Source organism: Aquarana catesbeiana, linkage group LG03 (genome assembly GCF_042186555.1).
Source record: "Aquarana catesbeiana isolate 2022-GZ linkage group LG03, ASM4218655v1, whole genome shotgun sequence".
In the NCBI taxonomy this organism is placed as follows: Eukaryota; Metazoa; Chordata; class Amphibia; order Anura; family Ranidae; genus Aquarana; species Aquarana catesbeiana.
In genome coordinates this window covers 152,556,711-152,578,622 of record NC_133326.1, presented here as the reverse complement: position 1 = coordinate 152,578,622, position 21,912 = coordinate 152,556,711, and the positions used below count along the sequence as shown (strand labels likewise).

General features: G+C 41.0%; 1 protein-coding gene across 2 annotated transcripts in view; it reads right to left on the bottom strand.

Annotated features, from left to right (window-relative positions):
* The window catches only part of LOC141134483 (uncharacterized), a 167,896-nt gene that overhangs the window by 7,424 nt on the left and 138,560 nt on the right, over nucleotides 1-21,912 (bottom strand). The window lies entirely within an intron of this gene.

Below are 21,912 nucleotides of genomic sequence, written 5' to 3'. Positions count from 1 at the left end.
TGGGTCAACGTATTTCAGACTTCACCTTTTGTCATTCTGCTGTAATGACTTGTTATGTTTACATCATTCTAATGGGCCTCTGACCCAGACTGTATACCACTGTGTGTGGTATACTTAGCCTTTAAATGGTGGACTTTAAATCTGTGTTTGGAGTATGAGAGTCTTTGCATCCTCTGTATAAGAGTTACAGTAACTGCAAGCAGACTGCAGTGGGTGTATTTAGGAATACCTACTGCATCACAAGCACATGCTCTCATGTCAGCAGACAAACCACCAACACAAAAAAGAGGGGTGGACTGGTGCACAGGGCCTAGAAGAACTTGTACAGCAACTATGCACAAATATAGGGAGTCCGTCAGCAAGGAAAAACGTTTCTACTTAAAGGCACATATTCAATCTATACTTTAAATGATGAAGAATTATACCACCCATGTTTAAAAACTCTTTTTCCAATCACAGAACACCTAGAGTAGCTTACAGTCTGAACAGATGGGGTGAGCATTTGTAAGTAATGTAGTACACATATTGTTTTTCTGACATTCAGTGCAGGAATCATCATGTTACCAACATTATGCTTTATGAATATTGCGTTATATGAACAGAAACAATAATAAATAAATAAATATATACTATCCCAAGAATGAAAATGTACCAATAAGACAACAATGCAATGTATGCATGTATATATACACAACATATACACACTACTTTCAATTGTATTAAGTCATTTCTGTAAGTACATTGTGATTGGATTTCTGAGCTGACCACAGTGAACTACCTGAGGCTTCACACAGAAAAAATAGATCAAGATTTCTTAAACAAGTTCGAGCCCAAGGCTTGCCGTATAAGCAAAGTATAGTCATATATTTTACTGCCTCTATTTTCACTGTCGCTTTAGGCTACATAGACTGCATGGGCTCGACCATACAAGCCCAGCTGTGTCTGCATGTTTTATATCCTATTCAGTTCTAAGTCTTAGACAAATGAATTGCACTAAATGCTCTATGTATTCTCTTATATGACATAATTGTACCCACATGTACCCAATTGTACCTACATAATAGAAGTGCTCTACTTTTTATGCTGGGGTTCCAAGTATCAGTGATTTGTGTCCTGTTTTTTTTTTTTTTTTTTTAAGCTGGAACAGCAAGTTTAATCAACTAGTACATTAAAAATAATCTCCAGCTAACAGTGGCAGTCAGCATCTCTCTTGCTTATAAAACTGGCCATGCCCATGACAATTTAATAGAGTGATTGAACTTTCAATTCCTTGTATTGTCAAACCACAAAGCAATTGAACTCGTAAAACAATGGTTTGATAAGCTGCAATAAGATGGGATTGAAATTGCCCCAATCAGGTCTGCTAGAAAAATCTTATCACTTTCAAAGATGTTGCTGTAGCTTTTTCCATTTTTGATTCGATCCGTCAAACTGTACTGAACCTGTCAATTTATTGCCCAGTCATGTCTTAACAATCAACTAAATTCTAGTCAGTAGATTGCTTAGTTTCTTACTTGCGATTGTAGGTGCAATTTCTGGCGGTTTGAAAGTGGTTAAAACTGACTAGAAATTGACTTGTGTGTGTGGCCAGCCTCAGGGATACTTTGGGCCACTTTCACACTGCCCCGTTGTGGCCAAATCATGGTGTACCCACAGTTTTTGTATGGGTTACCCACAGTTTCCCATAGACTTTCTATTATGTCCATTGTTTTGGCGTATGCTGCATCTTTCGTGTGCTTTCATAAAACACACCAAAAACGCAGAACATAATAGAAAGCCTATTGGAAAATGCAGTTAACCCACACAAAAACCACGGGTACACCCATGCTGCAGCCAAACCGCAGCGCAGCAGTGTGAAGGGGGCCTTACAGTATTTAGAAATGTATAACCAAGTAACAAAACTATAGCCTCCTGTTACACTACTAAGCTGTGCAACCTCCATGTAAAGCTGTGAATGAGCAATGTTGTGGGTCATAAAGAGGGTGATATTTAAACCTTCGAGACCTTTTGCTTGCACTTTCACAGTCTCAGATACAGAGGCATTCAGAACATATGGATCAAAGTAACTATAGAGGGCTAGGGCCCATTCACATGGCCATCCGAGGCTGTACACCTCCCAAATCAGCTTATTTTTGCTGCATGAAGAGTCAGGGGTTTGCAATCAATTTTGGCTGCTCAGCCTGTATAAATCAATGACAGGTTAAAAGGTTCCACAGCTATTTATATGTAATCACACGTGGAGTGATTACCTACAGTTGGAGACAGATGAGTAGCCCTGGATGCAAACTGTCTGTTTACAGGGTTACTCATTTGTCCATAACCACATGGAATCGCTCCTTGTGCAATTACATGTGAACAGCAGCAAACAGTGTCAGTTTGCCATTGATATGTACAGGTCCCCTATCAGCAGATAATCGCAAACATTGCAGAAGTATGCTGATCTGGGTAGTGTACCACCATGGGTGGCCATATGAACGAGCCCTTGGTGGGTGTAAAATTGGAATACTAGTATCAAACGTAAAGAAACACTATGGAGTCAAGCTATGTCTCTCAAGTCAGCTTAAGAAAGTATATTCTGTTGGGGTCTGCCTTTAAGTTTGTGAACTATATGTACATAAATATCATGTAATATACACAAAAATCACCCCAAAAAAACACAAAAATTATCAAATAGATTAAAGCACCCTATAGCTATATGAAAATATATATAAAGTATAGATAGCGATAAAGAAGATAGATTGTTCCATGTCTGAACTCAAAAGCTGGTTGAAAGCGACAGAACATTTTCATATGTATGAGCAACATTAGAGCTTGTTTTTATATTTCAACTATTTCTGACAACCTGTAGCACAGGACAGGATAGTTTATATGTCCAGACCGTGTGATCATTTTTTGTTCAATAATTTAGAATGCGCATTTTCTTAGATTCAGGTGATTGTGTAAATGCTACAGTCTCTGCAGGTGAGGTATGGAAAAGACATAGCAGTTTACTATATGACATGAGGGGATTGCAGGTTTCTTCCATACCTTAATACAATGATAAACCTACAGGGTAATTGCCAGCTACCTAAATTGACAATCCAATCTTTATTGAAACAGGTATCAACTATGTAATGCAGCATTCCTTTCTAAGCACGTATTTGCCATTGATTTTGTATCCCATCTTTTGGATTCCTAGTGTTGGTGGCATAGGCGTGCGCACAGGGTGTGCCAGGTGTGCCTGGGCACACCCTCATCACCCTGTGCTGCGCAGATTCTCTCTGCTTCCTGGGTGTACTTAAAGGGACTGGGGAATCTCTGTCCTCAGGCCCTTTCTCTGTTTCAAAAGTGAGACATCATGGGTCTGTTTAGACCCCTGATATTTCACCAAAGCCCCCCAACGGGGCTAATCAAAATTGTAAGAAAAAAAATATTAAGAAATGATTGTAAAATCTTTTTTTTTTAAATAATAAAAAAAATTAAATTGTAAAAAAGTAAAAATAATAAAAATAAACTACTGACACCAATCTCTGCCCCAATGACACTGTCCACTGCCCTACTGCTAAATATATATACAGTATCTCTCAAAAGTAAGTACACCCCTCACATTTTTGTAAACATTTTATTATATCTTTTCATGTGACAACACTGAAGAAATTACACGTTGCTACAATGTAAAGTAGTGAGTGTACAGCTTGTATAACAGTGTAAATTTGCTGTCCCATAATTTAACAACACACACAGCCTCTGAAGACATTCGTTTGCGATGAAACATGTCAGGCAGGTTGACACCAGCACGCTGAACGCTGCAGCCGATTGTTCTCTTTGATGCATGCATTCTTGAATCTAAACTGTAAGTTACTATAATAAATCTGTTTTAAATTTTATTGCGGGCTTCACTATTGGTCACTTATTTTCTTCATTGAGCGTCTGCTGATCATGATACTGAAAGCCTTGCTTCTGGTGTAAGTTCTTGGAGAAGTTGACTGAGGGAGAATATTATCTGGTTATTGCTGTTTTTAACCTATGAGGGGAACCATAAAGCCGAACATGCAGGATGAACCTGGGATTACTTTCACATGCATATCTCTTTCAGTCATCTGGTAAGCAGATCACCTTATCACGTGGTGCCGAGTGCTTTTTTATACATGCACTATAGCTGGTGATTGAATTACTCCTCCCCAGTTTTGGACTTTCCTTGTCAAAAGAAGTTTATTGAGTATACAATGTTATAAAGATACATAAAGTAAGTTTACAAGGATCTATAAAGTAAGCTCATTGTTTTACAGTAGGGTTTATATAGGTAAATATCATGAAATTTCAAATATTTATTTATTTATTTATTTCAGGTACTTATATAGCGCTGTCAATTTACGCAGCGCTTTACATATACATTGTACATTCACATCAGTCCCTACCCTCAAGGAGCTTACAATCTAAGGTCCCTAACTTGCATTCATACATACTAGGGACAATTTAGACAGGATCCAATTAACCTACCAGCATGTCTTTGGAGTGTGGGAGGAAACCGGAGTACCCGGAGGAAACCCACGCAGGCACAGGGAGAACATGCAAACTCCATGCAGGTAGTGTCATGGTTGGGATTCGAACCAGTGACCCTTCTTACTGCTAGGCGAGTGCTACCCACTACACCACTGTGCCGCCCACATATTAAACATTGGGTTCACGTAAACCTAAATTAAAGATAAATATCATTTCCTTATTTACTTTTGTAGGTATTTAAATGATTTATACCTACTATACATATTGTTTACAAGTAGAGTGTATATAGGTCAAATAAATTCTGATAATGAGCTTTAATCGTAAGGTGGAGAAAAGGAAAGAGAAAGAAGAAAAAGGGTTGAAAGGTAGAGGTATGGTCCACAAGGTTGTCCCGCTCGTCAGTTTATTATTCTTTTTAGTTCTCTTTGAAGCCTTAGAATGGGTGTCTCTGTAAGTCATTTAATCTGTTACCATGGCAACAGGACAGAGTCATTGAAGTTTGACAGGAACTGTTGTTTTATCCAAGGATGCCAAAGTTTTTCAAATTTTGGAATTTGATTTTGATCGATGGCTACCATCTTAGCATGGGACATTGTATTATTCATTCTGTGAATTGTTTCTGCTAGTACCAATGTAGGAGATTTCCATGCCTTGGCCACTGTTTGTTTTGCAGCCGTTATTAGTTGGATCATAAGTTTGAATTGAGAGAGTGTTAACCATTCCGGTTTTAGATTAAGTAAAGTTAAATATGGATCTGGTTGTATTATTTTTTTAAATATTTTAGATGCAATCACGAAGACTTCCTATCAGAAGGTTTGGATTACTGGGCACGTCCTCCATATGTGTAAATATGTGCCTATTTCTGGGCATCCTCGAAAAAACAAAGAGCTGAGGTATTAGGTGAATATTTTGCCACTCTAGCGGGTACAAGGTACCAGCGAGTTAGGACTTTATAATTTGTCTCCAGTGCTAAGATGTGGGGTGAAGATGACTTAGATGTGAGCCATATGTTAGACCAGTCCGTGTCTTCTAAAGTTCGTCCCAGGTCCTCCTCCTACCTCTGAACGTAAGAGGGTCTATTAAGATTTGCTACTCCATATAATTGATTATAAAGTGATGAAATTGTACCTTTAGCAAATGGATCTTTTGTACAGATTGATTCAAAAATGGATAATTGGGATAATGGTGTATCCCCCTTTAGGAATGGTGTATAGAAATTTTTGATTTGGAGATATCTAAATATCTCAGAGTTTGGTAGATCATATTTTTCTCTAAGCGATGGGAATGAAAGGAATGATTTAGATGCTATGAAGTCATTTAGTGTCTGAATGCCTGATGTTGTCCAAGCTTTAAAAGAATTTGGGTAGATCCATGCCGGATAAAAGGCCGGATTTCTGATAAAAGAAAGGAGAGGATTGTGTGGGGATTGTAACTGATATTTGGTTTTTAGTTTATCCCAGAGAGATAAGAAGTGTTTAGTTATGGGATTATGAATTTTAAAGCGGTCTTTAGGATCAAGCCATAATAAATTTGATATTAATAGAGGGTCCTCTATAAATACCCATAATGGGATTTCCTGTTTTGCATGGTATTTGGACAGACTGGCCAAATGTGCTGCTCTGTAGTAGTTAGTAAAATTAGGGTATCCCAGGCCTCCTTTATTTTTGGGAAGATGTAGTGTGTGTATAGGTATACGTGGTTTAGAAGAGCCCCATATAAACGAAGTTGCTCTTTTTTGTACTATTCTCAAAAAATAGGAAGGAATTGGAATAGGGAGGACTCTGAATAGATAAAGCAATTTGGGTAGAATAGTCATTTTGATTGCATTAATCTTCCCTATCCAGGATAAAGGAAGTTGCGACCATTGTTTTATTAGATTTGTGATCTGTCTTAATACAGGAGGATAATTGGTTGAGAATAAGTCAGAATGAGATGCTGTTAAATGAATTCCAAGATATGGGATTGATTTTTCTGCCCATGTGAATGGGAGTGCAGCCCTAGCCGGGATCAATTCCATGTTTGTGAGTGAAATATTAAGCACTAGGCATTTCTTAGGATTAATCATAAGGCCGGATAGGGCTGCAAATCCATAAAGAGCTGGTATTAAGTTAGGACCAGAGACCTGTGGTGATGATAGAAAAAGTAATATATCGTCTGCAAATATACATAATTTGTGTGTAATACCTCCTACTTCAATGCCAGTTATAGTTTGGTTTGTTCTGATGTATTGGGCCATGGGTTCGAGTATAAGGGCAAATAATAAGGGAGATAATGGGCAACCCTGTCGGGTACCTCTTTCGATATGAAAGGCTTCAGATTTGTATCCAGCATATTTTATATAGGCTTTGGGTTTATTATATAATGCTTTGATCCATGTTAAAAAGTGGGGTCCAAAACCCCATTTTTGTAATGAATATTGCATATATTGCCAGGATACTGTGTCAAATGCCCTCTTAATATCGAGAGATAGAAAACATAAAGGGATTTTCCGTTTTTTAGCAATATGTGCCAATAACACTGCCCTGCGTATATTATCGCCTGCCTGTCTATTTGGCATGAAGCCTACTTGATCTCTATGTATTAATCTTCCTATAATGCTATTGAGGCGTTTTGCTATTATTTTTGCTAATAATTTAATATCGAGGTTTAACAGAGAGATAGGCCGATAATTCACACAGGAAGTATCATCAGAAAGGGGTTTTGGGATCATACAAACAATTGCCATTAGTGTTTCTTGCCGAAAAGAATGTCCATCTAGAAGTTTGTTAAAAGTTTCAGTGAGAATGGGAGAGAGTATTTCTGAGAATGTTTTATAGTATAAAGCCGAGTAGCCGTCTGGGCCTGGTCTTTTGTTAAGTTTTAGGTCTTTTATGGCGTTAGCAACTTCATCTATAGTTATAGGCTCATCCAAACTGCTTTTTTGATTCTGAGATAACTCAGGTAAGGTTATTTTTGAGAAGAAGGATTCAGCCTCTGTAGGATTAAATTCATTGTTTGTCTTGTATAAAGTTGCGAGATGTGAGTGAAATTTATGGACTATTTTAACTGGATTACAAGTGTAAACATTTTTTGATAATTTCAAACGTATTGGTTTGAAAGATTTGTTAGTTGAATTTAATGCCCGAGCCAAATATGTACCTGGTTTGTTTGTATTCATGTAGAAATTGTGTTTGGAGCGTTTGAGGGATTTATCAACTGACTCAGTGAGAAATAGATCGTATTCCAATCTAGATTTTTCCAGATGAGATTTTGTACTCTGAGATGGATTATCTTGAAATGATATGTAGGCTGCATTAAAATTGAGTTCTAGTTTTTTTGCTAGATTTTTGCGTTCCCATTTAAATAGTGCCATTTGTCTTTGTATTGTACCACGCAAGACAGGCTTATGAGCTTCCCACAGTGTTATTGGGGAGATGTCTGTTGTATTATTAATTGATATGTATTCCTTTAAAGCTTGTTCAATGGCCATCTGATGTAGTGGGTGTTTGAGCATTATGTCCGGTAAGTACCACGTTGGGTCATGCGCTTTTGGTATGGCTGAGGCTACAGTAGTGTATACTGCATTATGGTCAGACCACGGAATCGGAATTATATCTGATGCAATAATTTCTGGTATCATTCCTATTGTTAGAAAAATATGATCTATTCTGGTGAAGGTTTGATGAGGGTGCGAGAAATAAGTGAATTTCTTTTTCATTGGGTTACTTTCTCTCCATGAATCTACCAGATTGTATTTGGAAAGAAGTTGAGAAAAAGGTAATCTAGAGGTTATTTTGGATGGTGTAAAAGGTGATTTATCTAGAAATGGGAGGAGGACCTGGTTTGAATCCCCACACATTATCACTGTTCCTATTTTGTGTGTATTAATCACTTGTAATATATGTGAGAGGAATGGTGTAGGTTGTTTGTTAGGAGCGTATTAGGAAATCACCGTGATTGCTGTATCCATTATATAACCCATGAGTATCAGGTATCTACCTTCTGGGTCTTTAATTTCTGATGATAAGGTGAATGGTGTGGATCGGTGAAATGCAATTAGAGTTCCCCTTTGCTTGGTACAGGCAGAAGCTGTGTAAAGTGGTTGATAAAAAGGAGAAATATATTTTGGAGTAGAATCTTTGGTGAAGTGTGTTTCTTGGAGGCATACTATGTGAGCCTTCTTGTTATGGAAAGTACGGAAGGCTTTGGTCCTTTTTTGAGGGACATTTATTCCCTGAACATTCAGGGAAAGTATATTCAGTGGTGCCATGGCAATAGATCAAATAGTTTTGACTTACTTTTTGTTATGCAGAGCTGACTGCGCAGATCAACCTGTGTGGACTGAAGAGATGAATAGATAGAAAAGAAACCAGTGAATTCTGGAGTAAAGAGTAAACAAAAAACATATGAGGTTAGATGATACATTGTATAAATTATTTTTTGCAAGTAATCACAATTTACCCGTGAAAGAGAATAAATATCTCTCTCAGGGGAATAAGTGCCTTCGTCACACTCCCACATAATATGGTTGGGAGAATGAGGAGGGCTAATGGGGGTACACAGATCTTCCGCTTACAGGAGAGAAGTGCTATGTCAAAAGACATCAAAATAATGTTTCATTAATTGGAGTGCAGAATATAGTTTTTGTTGAAATTATTTATTCCAGGGTGGTTGTATATGGTTAGTCTTGCCCTAGGCTAAATAAGTCAGTTAGAAAGGTACTGTTAATAACTTTGGTATTGATGAAGATAGTTTGAATTATTTTGGGATTTTAACCCTTTTAGAGTAAACAATTACATATTTTATTCATATGTAACTGTTTAGATATGTTAACTCATAAAATTGAGGTTGTATTGCTTCAGATTAGAATAAACAAAAACATAATTCTAGGAACTAGTTAGGTAATAATATATTTGTTTTAAGAAAAGAAAGAAAAAGCTTCCATTACTTCTGGATTATTGAACATATTTGTCCTAAAAAGTAATAAATCTATTGTTATTACCTGATAATATATAACTGAACATGAATTTCCTTATTTCACTTATATATTCTAAGGCTATATGAATCAGAAGTAATAAGAAATATAACTGGAATGTAACATGATCCCACACAGTGTGTGACTATCAGAATGCAGTTACATTCAGTTATAAATATAGGTTTTTTATAGAGAACCATCTCTTAGTATAATAAATGAAGAGATATCAGGAATTAGGATGTCAGTCCATTGAATCTTCTTGGTCCATGGATGATGTGGCATAACGGCCTCTTTTGTGAGAATGATGATTCCCATTTTGTTCTGAAATTTTCTGGGTGCTGCCTGAAGGTGAAGATGATGCCATTCTTCTGCGTGTGGGAGTGTTGCTGCTTGTGGGTTCTGTCAGATTTAATTTTAAAAGGGTTTGTTGTAGTTCATCTGCTGATCTGCTTCTGTAAATTGTACCTTGGTAGTTAAATCTGACTGAAAAGGGGAAGCCCCATTGATACATAATGTTGTGGCGTTGCAGTTCCATTAGTTGGGGTTTCATGGATCGTCTTTTAGTAATAGTAAGTTGGGATAGGTCAGCAAAAATTTGATAATTGTGTCCTTGAAAATTAAGTTCCTTTTTTTCTCTTGCAGCAATTAGTATTTGTTCTTTCGTTCTGTAATAATGAAATTTTGTGATTATATCACGTGGGGGTCCATCTTTCTTTTTGGCTGTGAGGGCTCTGTGTACTCTGTCCAGTTCTAAACGTTCAACAGGGATATCTAGCTTTAGTTCTTGTAATAGAGCAGTAATAGTAGATTGCAGGTCTGTCACAGTTTCAGGTATTCCCCTTATGCGCAAGTTTGAACGTCTGGCTCTATTTTCGTAATCTTCGAGCTTAGTTTGAAGTATTAAATTCTCTTTTTTTAATTGTTCCAATTCTGTTATATTTTCTTGGGTTGTAATTTCAATTTCATCCATTTTTATTTCTAAGGCTGCGGTGCGGTTTCCCAGCTCTCTTATTTCTTTGGTTAGGCTTTTTGTTATTTGGTCTGAGGTTTGTTTTAAAGCCTTATGAAGCATCTTTTCAAATTGTAATAATATTACTGGGGATACTGAGGAGGCTTGTGGAGAAGTTTGTGAGAGGATTTGTTCTGTATCTGACTCAAATGGAGAGTCTTGCTGTGACATTTTCTGTCTGTGAGAGCGCCCTGATGCTGTATCTTGTGAGGTGACTGGAGCTGCTTCAGCTGCAGTGAGTGCCTGTGAGCTCTTTGTGAGGTGATTTTTATTTCTGCCACGGTTTCCTCCCAGTACCATATTTCCTGCCCAAACTTTCACAGTTTGTTCCCTGGGGCAAAAAGGTTCAAATGGATACCTTTTGAGCCTGCAGGCTCCGCTTTGTCCTTCTCTTCTCTCCTCAGCGGTGTGGAGCTCTAACAATGCATGTCTGCTCCGCTAGGCTCCGCCTCCTGCCCCCTTCCAGTTTTGGTCTTTCTACCAGTTGCTACTTTTAGCGCCGGATTTTATAGATTTTAGACTTTTGGGTTTTGTTATCAACAAACTATGCTGGCTGCTTTTACTTATTTGATGTGTACAGAATAGCGCAGATATTTTTATTGTTTTACACAGCCATTAATGTCTAAACCGCTGGCAACAAAAGTGAGTACACCCCCTAAGTGAAAATGTCCAAAATGGGCCCAAAGTGTCAATATTTTGTGTGGACACCATTATTTTCCAGCACTCTTAACCCTCTTGGGCATGGTGTTCATCAGAGCTTCACAGGTTGCCACTGGAGTCCTCTTCCGCTCCTCCATGAAGAGATCACGGAACTGGTGGATGTTAGAGACCTCCACCTTTCGTTTGAGGATGCACCACAGATGCTCAGTAGTAGTGGTTGTCTCAGGCAGTGGTCGACTTGGAGGTGTGTTTGAGGTCCTTATGTTGGAATACTGCCCTGCTGCCCAGTCTCCAAAGGGAGGGGATCATGCTCTGCTTCAGGATGTCACAGTACATGTTGGCATTCAAGGTTCCCTCAATGAAATGTAGCTCCCCAGTCCTGGCAGCACTCATGCAGACCCAGACACTCCCACCACCTTGGTTGAGGCAAGACACACTTGTCTTTGTACTCCTCACCTGGTTGCCACCACACACGCTTAAAACCATCTGAACCAAATAAGTTTACCTTGGTCTCATCAGACCACAGGACATGGTTCCAGTAATCCATGTTCTTATGCTGCGTACACACAAGCGGACTTTACGGCATACTTGGTCCGGCGTACCGGAGTCCGTTGGACAATTCGATCATGTGTGGGCTCCAGCGGACTTTTTTTTCTCAAAAGTTTGACGGACTTAGATTTGAAACCTGTTTCAAATCTATCCGACGGACTCGAGTCCGGTCGAAAAGTCCGCTCGTCTGTATGCTAGTCCGACGGACAAAAAACGACGCTAGGGCAGCTATTGGCTACTGGCTACTTCCTTGTTTTAGTCCGGTCGTACGTCATCACGTACGAATCCGTCGGACTTTGGTTGATCGTATGTAGGCAAGTCCGTTCATTCGGAAAGTCCGTCGTAAAGTCTGGCGTAAAGTCCGCTCGTGTGTACACGGCATCAGTCTGCTTGTCTTCAGCAAACTGTTTGCGGGCTTTCTTTTGCATCATCTTTAGAAGATGCCTCCTTCTGGGACGACAGCCATGCAGACCAATTTGATGCAGCGTGCGGCTTATGGTCTGAGCACTGACAGGCTGACCCCCCACTCCTTCAACCTCTGCAGCAATGCTGGCAACACTCATACGTCTATTTCCCAAAGACAACCTCTGGATATGACGCTAGGCACGTGCACTCAACTTCTTTGGTCTACCATGGCAAGGCCTGTTCTGAGTGGAACCTGTCTTGTTAAACTGCTGTATGGTCTTGGCCACTGTGCTGCAGCTCAGTTTCAGGGTCTTGTTGCACTTCCAGTGACCAGTATGAGAAAGTGAGAGAGATAACACCAAATTTAACACACCTGCTCCCCGTTCACACCTGACACCTTGCAACGCTAACGAGTCACATGACACCGGGGAGGGAAAATGGCTAATTGGGCCCAATTTGGACATTTTCACTTGGGAGTGTACTCACTTTTGTTGCCAGCGGTTTAGACATTAATGGCTGTGTGTTGAGATATTTTGAGGGGACAGCAAATTTACACTGTTTACAAGCTATACAAGCTAACTACTTTACATTGCAGCAAAGTGTCATTTCTTCAGTGTTGTCACATGAAAAGATATAATAAAATATTAACAAAAATATGAGGGGTGTATTTACTTTTGTGAGATACTGTGTTTTATATATATATATATATATATATATATATATATATATATATATATATACACACAGTATCTCCCCTCACATTTTTGTATCTTTTCATGTGACAACACTGAAGAAATGACACTTTGCTACAATGTAAAGTAGTGAGTGTACAGCTTGTATAACAGTGTGAATTAGCTGTCCCCTCAAATTAACTCAACACACATCCATTAATATCTAAACCGTTGACAACACAAGTGAGTACACCCCTAAGTGAAAATGTCCAAATTGGGCACAAAGTGTCAATATTTTGTGTGGCACCATTATTTTCCAGCACTGCCTTAACCCTCTTGGGCATGGAGTTTTCCAGAGCTTCGCAGGTTGCCCCTGGAGTCCTCTTCCACTCCTCCATGACAACATCACATAGCTGGTGGCTGTTAGAGACCTTGTGGTCCTCCACCTTCCATTTGAGGATGCCCCACAGATGCTCAATAGGGTTTAGGTCTGGAGACATGCTTGGTCAGTCCATCACCTTTACCCAGAGCTTCTTTTGCAAGGCAGTGGTCGTCTTGAAGGTGTGTTTGAGGTCGTTATCATGTTGGAATACTGCCCTGTGCCCAGCCTCCGAAGGGGGGGGGGTCATGCTCTGCTACAGTATGTCATAGTACATGTTAGCATTCATGGTTCCCTCAACTGTAGATCCCCAGTGCCGGCAGCACTCATGCAGCCCCAGACCATGACACTCCGACCACCATGCTTGACAGTAGGCAAGACACACTTGTCTTTGTATTCCTCACCTGATTGCCGCCACACACGCTTGACACCATCTGAACCAAATAAGTTTACCTTGGTCTCATCAGACCACAGGACATGGTTCCAGTAATCCATGTTCTTAGTCTGCTTGTCTTCAGCAATCTTTTTGCGGGCTTTCTTGTGCATCATCTTTAGAAGAGGCTTCCTTCGGGGATGAAAGCCATGCAGACCAATTTGATGCAGTGTGTGGTGCATGGTCTGAGCACTGACAGGTTGACCCTCCACCCCTTTAACCTCTCCAGCAATGCTGGCAGCACATATACATCTATTTCCCAAAGACAACATCTGAATATGACGCTGAACACGTGCAAGCAACTTCTTTGGTTGACTATGGCGAGGCCTGTTCTGAGTGGAACCTGTCCTGTTTAACCACTGTATGGTCTTGGCCACCGTGCTGAAGCTCAGTTTCAGGGTCTTGGCAATCTTATTATAGCCTAGGCCATCTTTATGTAGAGCAACAATTATTTTTTCAGATCCTCAGACAGTTCTTTGCCATATTGAATTTCCAGTGACCAGTATGAGAGAGTGAGAGCGATAACACCAAATTTAACACACCTGCTCCCCATTCACACCTGAGACCTTGTAACACTAACGAGTCACATGACAACAGGGAGGGAAAATGGCTAACTGGGCCCAATTTGGACATTTTCACTTGGGAGTGTACTCACTTTTGTTGCCATCGGTTTAGACATTAATGGCTGTGTGTTGAGTTATTTTGAGGGGACAGCAAATTTACACTGTTATACAAGCTATACAAGCTCACTACTTTACATTGCAGCAAAGTGTAATTTCTTCAGTGTTGTCACATGAAAAGATATAATAAAATATTTACAAAAATGTGAGGGGTGTATTCACTTTTGTGAGATACTGTGTGTATATATATATATATATATATATATATATATATATATATATATATATATATATATACACACACACACACATACATATATACATATATATAAACACACACACATGTGTTTGAGCATTGGGGTTAACTCCCTAATGCAATAGACTGCTCACACCTATGGTTTCTGGGCTCCAATAGACGTGGAACAGTGCTATCTATGTTTCCCATCCTCAGTTCATTCCTGGGTATGTACTGTACCTATTAAAGTCACCATCCTCAGTGATACTGTATGTAGGATTGAAAAAAACAAATATGTGGGGTGAATGGAAATATTTAGGCTACCAGAGAGTTTAAAAGACCCAGCAGGGATGGAACCTTGTCTACTGCACCCAATGCAAAAAAAAAAAAAAATTTGTCTGGAATCACAGCTTATAATACTTGCATTTTGAACAGTGGTTTGAAATGTTGTTTTATCTAACCACTTAAGCCCGGAAGGATTTTCCCCCTTCCTGAACAAGCCCTTTTTTGCAATACGGCACTGCGTCGCTTTAACTGACAATTGCGCGGTCGTGTGACGTTGTACCCAAACAAAATGTATGCCCTTTCTTTTGGTGGTATTTGATCACCTCTGCAGTTTTTATTTATTTATATAAAAAAAGAGCGAACATTTTGAAAAAAAAGCAATAATTTGTACTTTGTGCTATAATAAATATCCCCCCAAAAAATATATAAAAAAGCTAATTTCTTCCTCAGTTTAGGCTGATATGTATTCTATATATACATATTTTTGGTTAAAAAAAAAAATCGCAATAAGCGTATATTGATTGGTTTGCGCAAAAGTTATCGCGTCTACAAAATAGGGGATAGATTTATGGCATTTTTTTTTTTATTAGTAATGGCGGTGATCTGCAATTTTTATCATTCTGCGACATTCCCACGGCTTGATCGGACTTCGCAAAGGGTAGGGGGCCGGGATCTGGGGGCCCCTTATTAAAGGGGGCTCCCGGATTCCGATAAGCCCCCCGCCCGCAGACCCCAACAACCAACGGCCAGGGTTGTCGGGAAGAGGCCCTTGTCCTCATCAAATTGGGGACAAGGTGCTTTGGGGTGTGGGGGGCCGCAGGGCGCCCCCCTGCCCCAAAGCACACCCCCCCATGTTGAGGGCATGCAGCCTGGTAAGGTTCAGGGGGGGGCGCTCGCTCGTCCCCACCCCCCTTCCTGACCAGCCAGGCTGCGTGCTCAGATAAGGGTCTGGTATGGATTTGGGGGAACCCCCACGCCATTTTTTTGGGGTAGGGGTTGCCCTTAAGATCCATACCAGACCCAAGGGCCTCGTATGCTCTTGTAGAGGGAACCCATGCCGTTTTTTTTTAAATTTGGTGCCGAGTTCCCCCCAAGATCATCTGAGCACAAGTCGCATGCCGAAGTCGGATCATGCAAGACGGCGATCTGACTTTGATCCGACTTCAATGATAATCAATGGGCTGAAGTAGGATCAAAGTCTGACCAAAGTAGTACAGGGAGCATTTCTAAAGTCGGAACGACTTGTGTCGGACCAGTTAGGACGGCTCCCATAGGGAAAAATTGAATTTCACACGTCATGCGACATGAGCTCCCAATGTCGGAGCGTTTGTCAGACCAGTGTGAACCCAGCCCCAGACTCTATAGCTTTTACAGAGACTAAATAATATCCACTAATTTGGGTTATTTTTATCAAAGAGATGTAACAGTATAAATTTTGGCCAAAATTTATGAACAAAAATCACTTATTTGCAAAATTTTATCATAGAAACTAAAAAAATACCATCAAAAGAAAGCTCTATTTGTATGAAAAAAATGATAAAAATTTTGTTTGGGTACAGTGTTGCATGACTGAGTAATTGGCATTCAAAGTGCGAGAGCGCTGAAAGCTAAAAATTGGTCTGGGCAGGAAGGGTGTATAAATGCCCTGTATTGAAGTGGTTAAAGCATGTTCAGTACCTGATTTAGTCACATACTGAGTATGCAGTTCTATATCTTTTAATTCTTACCTATGTTCCAGTTAAAGATGGTGCCATGATGGGTGCCCCAGGTTTCCGATTTTAGGGTGGCTCTTTTCTCTTGCAGTGTTTTATGCAGCCACTCTTGCATGCAGGGACATGAGTTGTGTTTCCCTATGCTGTGAGCGTCAATGGAAATACACAATCCCAAAGCCTAGGATGGCAAGGCACTCCCCTGCTCCTCCCTTCTCCAAGCTAACAGACTGACTTGAGACTGCACTGTCCACTGTTAACTCTTTTCTGTAAAAAAATAATTTCAGGGAATCAGCACAGAGAGCAGAGGCCAGCAGCATTAAGGCTCCATTCCCACCTAAGTGTAGTGCAGCGACAGCTGCTGCACCACATTTTTTCTTAGTTTTTTTGTGTTTTTTTTGTGGTGCGTTTTTGGAGCAGTACCATTTGAATGGGCCTCCCTCCGATCTAAAAAATCTCCAAAGAAGCTCATGTACCAAATCTTGGGACAGAGCCAGGAGTGTTTGGTGTGATTTTAGAACGTCTTGTCATTTGACAATTGTGGCAAAATCACACCACATTTGGGGTGCCATTAAGATCGCAAACGCATCCCGTGTTTTGTCGCGATTCCAGTACGCTCATTGTGAATGGAGCCTAATCGTTGTAAACTGCAAGTGCTGGGGTAAGAAGTATAAGAAACGTTGTACTGGGGAATGTTTATTTTATTGTGCTTAACATGTTAAGCTAAAACAAACTCAGAGAGTTTATTAGTACTTCAACAGGACATATCACTCTTTATCACAAACAGTAGCACAAAAATGGTGCCAGTCTGGTGGTTCAGATGGCATAAAGCATATTTCATCCACCCATAAAGCTCTGTCTGTACAGAGTTTTACATGTCGGAATCACTGGACACATGAACGCCTGAAGCTACTGTAAAGTACCTGTCATTTAGTACAGCTGAGGAAACCTCAGTCCATCATCACTCTTCAGCTTCCCTTTCATCTTTTTTGACAGTATAATAGTTAGAAGAGGGATATAAAGACCTAATAAGGCACCTGCATAACACAAGTTAATATTTCAGAATTTTACAGTTTTCCCTGACTAACACTGAATCACACTTCTCTATATCTATACATACCCAGGTATGGTTAGAAGTAGTTTGTCACATACAATTGGGCTTGTTCTGTGATGTTGAAGACAGTTTGCTTTTCATCCAAGCAGCTTCCTTATCTAATGATTGTCAGAACATACAGTACTAGGCTATTTTCCTAACACTCACTTACAGTCCCCATTGAACACTTGTCTAATCAAGAAAGCTCTAGCTTCTGAGACAATGCTGTTGAGATGCTTAAAAGTTTAAGTGATATTAAAGGTTAAAGTTAGTTAGTGTCCAATTTGTCCGCCGCAATGTCGCAGTCCTGCTATAAGTCGCTGATCGCCGCCATTACTAGAATCTTTTTTTTTTTTCAATTCCATAAAAATATCCCATAGTTTGTAGACGCTCTAACTTTAGCGCAAACCAATCAGTATACGCTTATTGGGATTTATTTACCAAAAATATGTAGCAGAATACATACTGGGCCAAATTGATGAAGAAATTTGATTTTTTACATTGTTTTAATGGATATGTTTTATAGCAGAATGTAAAAAATATTGTTTTTTTTTCCAAAATTGACTGTCTTTTTTTGTTAACCACTTGCTGACCGCCTCACGCAGATATACTGCAACAGAATGGCACGGGCAGGCAGAGTAACGTATGGGTACGTTACTCCCCTCCCGCGGGCGGGGGGCACGATCGCGCCCCCCGCCCAGTGCCTGAGGCGGTCGGCATCGTTGCAGGAGCGATCCATCCTGAGGGGGGAGGCCACTGATTCATGGCCTCTCCCTCATGATCGCTCCTGACGAATGGGAAGCTTCCTCTGCTTCTGAAATGTAAACAGAAGCAGAGGAAGTGTTCCGGCTCCCGAGGAGAGAAGACATCGATGTGAGTTTGCACTAACAGCACACTAACACCAGTACACATAGGCACACAAATCACCCCCCAATCACCCCAGATCACCCCCCCTGCACCCCCTGTCACAGTGACACCAATAGCAGTTTTAATTTTTTTAATGATCACTGCATTGGTGTCATTTTGTGACTGTTATAAGTGTTAGGGCAATTAGTGGTAGGCCCCTTTAGGTTAAAAAAGTTAAAAAGTTGGGGGGCGCATGAACGGCACGAAACTGGACGGAAGCAGGGGATAAGAGCTCCGCAAGGACCGGAGACAAAAGCCGACTCCCCGGGGCTATTTACAGCACAACGATCACCAAAAGATCCCACACCCCTGGCGGACCTCACAGCGCATGCCGGGCTCAAAGATCCGCCGAGGCAACCCGGCCCAAAGATCCCTAAACAACTATTTACTCTGTGTGAGGGAGCAGGGAAGGATGTCCCAAAATGGCGCCCAGCGGGACACAGCACCAGCGTGTTTGCAGGCTGCAGTCTCTTCTCCAGAGCACTCAACGGGAGACAGTGAGTACAGCCCACAACTCAAAATGGCTGATCTTGAAGACAGCCTCACATGCATGTACGACAAGCTAGCCAGGAAATTTCAGTCTGAGCTCCACAAGTCCACAAACACCTTGTCCCTGGAGATAGCGGCCCTGGGAACTAGAACAGATCTGCTAGAAACAAAGCATGACGAACTTACCCTTTCTCATGCAGACCTGAGAAAAGATCATGAGGCCCTCTCTGAAACAGTACAGCTCCTGCAAAACCATATCGAAGATCTCGATAATAGGAACAGGAGGAACAACTTGAGAATTAGAGGGGTCCCAGAAGCGGTGACTGATCTCCCTGGAGCCATGCAAAAGTTGTTTTGGTCGCTTCTCCCTGAGACTCCTGCAGCTTCTTTCACATGTGACAGAATTCACAGGGCCCTGCGCCCTCCACCTCCCACAGATAAGCCTCCCAGGGATATTGTGTTGTGCCTGAAGGATTTCTTGATAAAAGAGGAGATCCTCAGGGCCTCACGTAATACACAGAATATGCAGCTAGATGGGGTTATGATCCAGATATATCCAGATCTGTCACCCACCACCCTTGACAAAAGAAGGAGAATGAAAGAGATTACCTCAGAACTCCAAGCGGCCCTAATTAGGTACCGATGGGTATTCCCCTTTAAGCTACAAGTACCACATAACGGTACGACGTACACGGTTACCATGATTCTGGAGGGTAAAGATTTGCTGATGAAGCTTGGCCTCCTAGATGCAGCAGATCACCCAAGACTGCCTTCCACCCCACGCCCGTCAGCAATATGGGCCACACCATTGCCTAGAAGAGAACGCCGCAATCAATGTTAGACTTCTTTGGTCCCATACCGACAAAGGATGATGCCATAATACCCGCACGTACAAAGATCCAAGGTTTGTCTCTACCCCGTGCGGAAGTCCTCTCGCGCCCGTTTGATTGTTCCCCCACTCCAATCAAGTTGTTTCAAGCCCACAACTCAGGAGACTGGGTTCCGTGCAGACACCTGTCTGGAAACACTGTTTTTGCGACTTGGTTGGAGTCCTGGACCTATTGGTCCGATGTAGGAAGTTCTTTCTGGTCAGGGTGATTATGTCTCCCCTGACCCCTACAGTTGTAAAGCTGCTTTTTGCAGTCTTAACGGACTGGTTTGTGATTTCGCAGAAGTTACTGCAAATAGTTTTTTTTTTTATGGTTAATTTTTTTTCTGTTTTTTGCTGCTGTGCACACTTCTATTTAATAGCAGGCTATATGGTTATCACTCAGACATATTAGGCTTGTTTAAGGCAAAGGTTTCATGGGCGTTTTATAGTATCACTATATCAATACTGAAAGTTACAGCGAATGTCTTTGCTTACTACACTCTTGTAAAGATAGCGTGTCTTGGACTGGTATGTGGGTGTGCGCTTACCTGTCTCTATAAATTATGGGTCTGAAAATAATTTCCCACAACCTTAAGGGTTTTAACTCCCCAAACAAAAGGAGAAAGGTCTTTCGCTCGTATAAGAAATTAGGGGCTGATATCCTACTCCTTCAGGAGACACATTTCTCCTCTCAAGACCACCCTCAATATTTTGACAGGGCCTTTCAACAGGGGTACTATACTACATATCAGTCCAAGACGCGTGGAGCTGCCATTTTTATAAGAAACACGGTTATGTTTGATTTACTGTACATCATATATATAGAGACCCAGATAGTCGTTTTGTGATCATCCAGGGGTGTATCCAAGGAAAGTGCATAACCATGGCCTCTGTTTATGCACCTAATGAAGCCCAGGCCTCTTTCTTTAAAAGGTTTTTTCTAACACTGGATAAATATCACTCTCCCCATGTACTGACAGGGGGTGATTTTAACCTGGTGGCACACTCAGACCTTGACAGAAGCGGTGGGGGTAGGTCCAATAATGTTTTTCCAAAATCGCTACAGTACCAACTGAAAACCCATCAACTCTTAGACACCTGGAGAACTCATAATATGGGTGTTAGGGAATACACCTTCTATTCCCACCCCCACAACAGCTACTCCAGGCTGGACTACATATTCTCCACAGCAGTGCTGACGGCAACTCCACCTCTGCTAGAATCCATGTTTGTCCATGGTCCGATCACCATATGGTGTCTAGTGACTTCTCTCACATTGGTCTTTCTAGGGATGGAGGCTTAATGACTCCATGCTCACGGACCCAATAGCACTTTCCCAGATAGCAGGTTATATTACAGAATATTTCACGCACAATGACGTCGGGGAGATTTCCCCGGCGTCCTTGTGGGGAGCACATAAGGCTGTATTGAGGGGAAGGCTTATGCAACTAGCCTCCGAACATAAAAGACAAAAGCTCATAGATATTACCTCCCTGACGGCGGACCTTGATAAATTATATCACCAACATTGTCGGACCCCCACGCAAGTATTGCTAGATCAGATAAATCAGAAAAGGAAAGCACTAGATACTCTTTTATCAGAGCATACGGAAAAATCACTCCGGTGGTCTAGGGCTCGTTTCCTACTTTATAGCAACTCCGCTTCGACAATGTTCGCAAGGAAATTAAAACAGTCCCTACAGCCCACACACACATATAGATTGCGAGATAAGGCAGACCACCTCACTTCCCACCCTAAGGAAGTGATGCAATTTTTTTCTACATACTACAAAACACTATTAGCTGACCCAAGGGCTCCTAGAGACCCATCATCGCAATTATGGTTGGATGCCATTCCCCTTCCTAGGCTGTCGGAAGAACAGCAACAGGCTCTTAACGCACCATGCACAGAGGAGGAGGTGGCCTCCATTATCTCTACCTTGAAACCTTCAAAGGCCTCAGGCCCTGATGGCTTTACGGCCTTGTATTATAAAACGTTCTAAGGTCTTTTAACCCCAAAATTAACTAGACTTTTTAACAAAATCCTGGCGGGTAATTCATTCCCGACTGATATGCTTATGGCTAACATGTCATTGATCCCAAAGCCAGGAAAAGATCATTCTCTCCCTCAAAATTTTAGACCTATTTCGGTCATCAATAAT